Genomic DNA, 6,588 nt, shown 5'->3' with positions numbered 1-6,588 from the left:
ATGAGAATCATGTTGACTAAGTTCCTAAGTGTGGAATCAAAGAGTTCAGTGATAAAATAATTATAGATATGACCAGAGACTGAGAATGGTTGACAAGTGAAGGACAGAGTTAGAGAAATATCAGAGTTGACTGAGTTATCTTGGGATTCAAATTGATGACAGAGTGTTTCTGAAAGTATCGTCTTGAAAAAAATTAGTTAGTAATGCTGGAAATTATGGGAAAGATACTAAAATTCACTCCGGTAAGATTTTCGAGGACGAAAATCTCTAAAGGGGGGAGAGTTGTAATAGCCCAAAATTGGGTCTAGTTGGAACAGAGGTTTCGGGACCACAAAATTCGAGAAATAATTATTTTATGATTATTTTGATGTCTATGATATGATTTCATGATTGTGTGAAAATTTCGTGAAGAAATTCTATGCATAAAGTGCTCAATTTGAAGTTAGGGACTAAATTGAATAAGTTGCAAAACTTGCATTCTAGAAGTTTGTAGTTTGAAATTGCTTTGAAATATTAATTAGGAGGTCTTAAAGAGAAATTTGACCAATTTCTAAGTGATGGACAAAAATTGGACATGGATGGAATTTTTGAAAGTTTAGTAAGGAAGGGCATTTTGGTCATTTGGTAATTGAAAGAAATAAAAAGGGAAAATAAAGCCAAAATTGACTCATCTTTTTCATGGAGGCCGAAATTAGCATGGGAGAAGCCATGGCTAGGGTTTTCAAGCTTTCTAAGCTCAATAGTAAGTCCGTTCTATCCCCGTTTTTCAAGTTCTTTACGTTTTTGGAATCTCGGTAATTTGATTAAGCTTATTCTAGCAATAATTTAAGCTAGGGTTCATATTTGGGAAAATACCCATAGGTGAAATGTGTTTATTTTTCTGTTTTATGATAGAATATGAGGTTTTAAATTATGTTAGACAACTTGTGCTACTCGGTTTTGAGTGAAAACGAGTAAAATGACTTAATCGATAAAAATACCTAATAGTCATAAGTATATGTTAGAGTGAGAATTTGAGTTTAGGGGCAAAAGTGTAAATATGCAAAAGTTTACGGGCAAAATTTGAGTTAAGGACTGTTTTGGGGGCAAAAGTGTAAATATGCAAAAGTTTAGGGGAAAAATTTGAGTTAAGGACTGTTTTGAATAGTACATTAATTAAATAAGTAAAATATGATGTTTTAGATCCCGGAAAATGAGATTTGAACGTAGAATGAGAGAAAAATTTAAAGTTGGGAAAGTTGGTAAAATGGCCGTTTTAGTATCGAGGTAAGTTCATATGTATAATAAGCATTAATTTATGCATGTTTCAATGTAAAATTGATATATTTACTATGATCTCCGAAGTGTTGAAAGTATGTAAGTTGGTATGATAATAATACAACAATAATGCTGTAATTTATATTTGAAAGTTAAATTTAGTGAATTAATTGAATTATGTTAAATTAAATGATTATGGTGCCAAGTTTATGAATTGATTTAAAAATATGTCTATGGTACATGAAGTGCACTGAATTATCATACATAAATGTGATTTCTATGATTATGGATATTATGGGAAATTGTAAGTTCAGATGATTTTTAATAAGGCAATGTGTAATTTAATGTTATTGCCTTGATATTAAATAAGATGTAAGTTTATATGTAAGTAATACATCAATATTACTTGTATTATGATATTTTATAATAATATTGGAAATATATTTGTGGATAATTACTTGATTGGTGAAATTGTTGGAAAAGAGAGAGAAATCCCGGTTGAACCTTTGGAAAGATTGGATGGTACAGATAGTATGTAGCTAGGTCACATGTATGGTGCTAAGTACACATCATGTGTACAAGAGAGCTACAAGACATTATGATGTAGCTAGGTCACATGGGTGATATTATGTGTACACCATTTAGACAAGAGAGCTACGGGATATATGTAGCTAGGTCGCATGCGTGGTTCCAAGTGAAGGACACCATGTAGACAAGAGAGCTACGAGATAAATTGGCTAGGTCACATGGGTGGTATTGAGTGTTCACCATGTGTACAAGAGAGCCGAACTATATGATGGGTGGAGCTATGTGCTGAAACCATAAAGTATCGAGGATTGATCCGAAGAGTTCAACAGGAGACTCTCTATGTATTGCTTTGTGAGTTTTGTGATGAATAAGTGCAGGAACTTGGTTATGTGAATTGTGTGTTCATTAAGTGACTAGGATGTGGTAAGGTTATAAAAAAGTAAGTTATACATGAGGATGATTTTATGGTGACCTTGTGATCATGGGCCTATACTTGTAATGTATGAAATGTGGTGAAAATGATTTGTGATATGTATGTTAAAATGAGGTTCATACAAAGAAAGTGTGAAAGAGTTAATTAGCATTAAAACTGTTTTGGACAGTAGCAGTGACGTGATTTTGAAAAATCACCAAAAATATTAGAAATTGAATGAGAGAGTGAATGAGATTTAAAATTAAAGCTTAATGAGTCTATTTTCATATAAAATAAATAGAGAAAAAAAAGGAGTTTTATATTTTGAGATATTTATGTTTTTGTGAGACTGGTTCAGAATGATTACGTGATCCCCTGTTCTGACTTTAGAAAATCATAAAAATTTGGATAAAAATAATTAGAGGCTTAAATTTTTTTTTAAAATCCGTAATGAGTTGATTTTCAAGATAAATCAACAAGAACATTATCCGAGTTCTATACCATGAGATAATTATTTTTTAGTGAAGAGAGGTCAGAACTGTCAGAATGTGAAATAGGGGAGATTTTAATGAATAAACTGTACTAATTGGCTAAACCAAAAATTATGAAAATTTTATGGTGGAAATATATGTGAGTCTAGTTTCAGTGGAAATTTATGGATATTAATTTGGAACTCTGTAGCTTGAATTATAAATAAGTAAGTGACTATGACTCGTGTGGACAGTTTGATGTGAGCATTTATTAGTAAATTGTGAAATCGTACTTACAAGAATGCTATATACATTAAGGATGTGGAATGGAGAGGAGGAGGAGGAAAATAAATACATGTGGAATACATGGAAACTATGGTATATGAAATATTGATATAATGAAATAAATGATATGTTTTTATAAGAAAATAGAAAGAGAATGATATGTATCATGACATGTATATATATATATGACTTGTCTCAATGTAATGCTTGTTGGGTATGGAGTTGAATTGAAATGTTTCAGGAAAACATGTTATTTTGCGCATCTGAATTGTGGTATTTTATAAAGATAGGATCTAGTTTTAAATATGAATGCTTCATGATTAAGCTGAAGATATTTGGTAAGTTGATAATCTTGGTATAAATGTATAAGTGGTACTATAATAAATAAGGTAAAATGAGTATGAGATACACATGTATGATGACATACAAATGCTATATTTGTGGTTTAATTGAGAATATTTAATCATTAAATGAATACCATGTTATATGTTTTTTTATTTTGTATAAGTGTGTAAGAGATTAAGGTTGACCAAAGCTTGGAAAATAGCCTAAGTATATTCCACACAGGCAGAGACACGACCATGTGTCTCAGCCGTGTATGGAACATGACTTTGGGACACGGGCGTGTGGAGCCTTAAAGCATGAAATTTCCAAGATTTTTGTAAGTTCTCGGTTTAGTCCCGAACCCTTTCTAAAGTATGTTTTGGGTATCGTAGACTCAAATAAGGGACTATGTGTAAGTGAATGAACGTTTTGAAATATAAATGAAATTTTATGGCTCGTATTTTAGTTTAATGTTTGTATGTTTGTCCGGTAATGCCTCGTACCTTATCCCGGCCTCGGGTACGGGTTAGGGCTGTTACAGGGAGAAATCACACTATCACGGATCCGTGGCATGTATAGCTAAACTTTTACACATTCTAGGTTAGCCCGAGAATCGACTAAATCATAGCTTTGATACCACTGAATGTAACACCCCTTACCCGTACCCGAGATCGGGATAGGGTACGAGGCATTACCGGATAAACATACAAACATCAACTAAAATACGAGTATAAAATTTATTTTTTATTTCGAAACATTCATTCACATGCACATGGTCCCTTATTTGGGTCTACAAAGCCCAAAACATACTTTAAAAAGGTTTCGGAACTAAATCGAGAACTTTGGAAAGTTCTGGAAAAACATAGAAAATTTTACCATTAAAATTGTCACACGCCTGTGTGTCTTTGACACGTCCGTGTCCTCAGGCCGTGTAACTCTCTATTTATGACGTCAGCACACAAATTGAACCATACGACCAGGCTACACACCCGTGTCTCCAAGCCGTGTCCCTCACACGATTGAGACACACGACCGTGTCTCAACCCGTGTAATTAACTCTTAGGCTATTTTCCAAGCCTTTTTTCACCTTACATGCCCCTACATGGTTTCAATAACATTCAACATCCTCTATTTTGATACAAATATATCATTTATCTACCATCATGCATGTAATACACATTCTTACATTAACCAGAACTAGATATACCAGATCTTGTTCTCATTTTATACAAAGCCTAGACATACCATAAATTCACATACATAGAACAACGCGCTTGACTAAGACGTTCCACACCAATTTCATGTTTAACAACAGTATTACTTATTCTTACCTTACACCTTTACATTAAGAATATGGTCACATATACTGATCAAAATCTATCCACCACATAAGCATGACATATCATACATTCGACCGTATCAAGACATCACCACACACATATCATAAAGTAATGGATCAAGCATGCATAATAAATTAGACTTAAAACCCAATAATCGAATATAAACCATATCACATGGCTATATACGATTTAACCATAATAAGCCAATACGTTTGGCCAAATCATACTAACAACTATCATACAGACTAAACCTCTATACATGCTACTCACTTGAAAACACTTGAAGTTTATCGATGCTTTACATCAACGTTCTAATAATGTGATGTTGCCTCCGACGATCTCCAACCCCGACCCGACCTGCCAATACTAAAAGAAATGGAGAGGGGGTAGGCTTTATGCTTAGTAAGTCCATATGAAATTAATAAGCAATTTACCAATATGTTTCCTTAGGTAAAACAACTATAATTACACTTTTACTCATTTTATGGTCAATCTGTCTACTCAAGTCATAGTTAGTAATTTATTTATAAGTCGAGATACAAGGTTTCAAATTAAGATCCGTTAATTTTCCCAGAAACTAAACTCACATATATTCTTACCATCAAATTTTCAGAACTTTTGGTTTAGCCAATTAGTACAGTTTATTCATTAAATTTGCCCCTATTTTGCTGTCCAATAGTTCTGACCTCTCTTCACCAAAAATTATTTATCTCATAATATGAAACTCGGATAATACTCCTGTCTATCTTTCTAGAAAGTATACTCAATAAGGATTTTAATAATATAAATTATAACTCGCAATTATTTTTGTAAAATTTTTAGTGATTTTCTAAAAATAAGATAGGGCAGTCTAGAATCACTCCGACTCTGTCTCACAAGAACTCAAATATCTCATAATACTAAATTATTTTGCTTACACTGTTTCCTTTATTTGAAGCTAGACTCATTAAGATTTAATTTCATATATTATTCAACCTCTAATTCGACTTCCACTATTTATAGTGATTTTTCAAATTCGAGCTACTGCTGTTGTTCAACACTATTTCGGTGCAAAATCACAATAGCTATCATAAAATTCATTGTTACTTTATACTCATAGGCATGGTTTAATATCATACATGTATCTTTCCACAAACCCTCATACTTTCATCAAATCATATAACATTACCGTTCATACATAATACAAAAGGATATAATATCGCCTTGAACCATCATATTCATACGAGCACATAATGGCAAATACATACCTTTGCTTTCTTGCACATATACATGCAAACGTACTTGAATTGAATCCAATTTCACAAAATCATCTACTTTCTCAAAATGCCTGTTTGAACCATTTGGAAACATAAGGATATGCAGCTAGCTCAGAAAGCATATACAATGCCAATGTCCCAGACGTGGTCTTACATGTAATCAAACATCAATGCCACTGTCCTAGACAGGGTCTTACACGAAATCAGATACGATGCCAATGTCCCAGATATGGTCTTACACGTAAAACAAAAGTCGATGCCAACGTCCCAAACGTGGTCTTACACGATATCACATATCGAAAATCCTATGTCATGACATATGTATCCTAAGTATTCCTAAGGTTCATACGACGCTTTTCGGACGTTGAAACTTTATCGATACTTTTCTGGATGTCTTATTTTATTTAACTAATATATTCATCAATCATAGTTCAATGGCAAATAAGCATAAATAAACCATTTCAAATACATTTATTTGTATATAGACTTACATCTCATATACTATCAAAGCAATAACATTAAAATACACATTGCGTTATTAAAAATCATATGAACTTACCTCGTATATGAAAATGACCATTTTTACCATTTAAGTCCAGTACTTGGTATTTTCTCGATTCTAGCCCGGATCTCAAGTTCCTTTATCTAACATTACAAATATAGCTCATTTATTACTCATATTATTCAAATGAGTCCATAAATCATATTTTTATAAA

This window comes from Gossypium hirsutum, chromosome A04, assembly GCF_007990345.1.
Source record: "Gossypium hirsutum isolate 1008001.06 chromosome A04, Gossypium_hirsutum_v2.1, whole genome shotgun sequence".
Classification (NCBI taxonomy): Eukaryota; Viridiplantae; Streptophyta; class Magnoliopsida; order Malvales; family Malvaceae; genus Gossypium; species Gossypium hirsutum.
Note: the sequence above shows the minus strand (reverse complement) of the source record.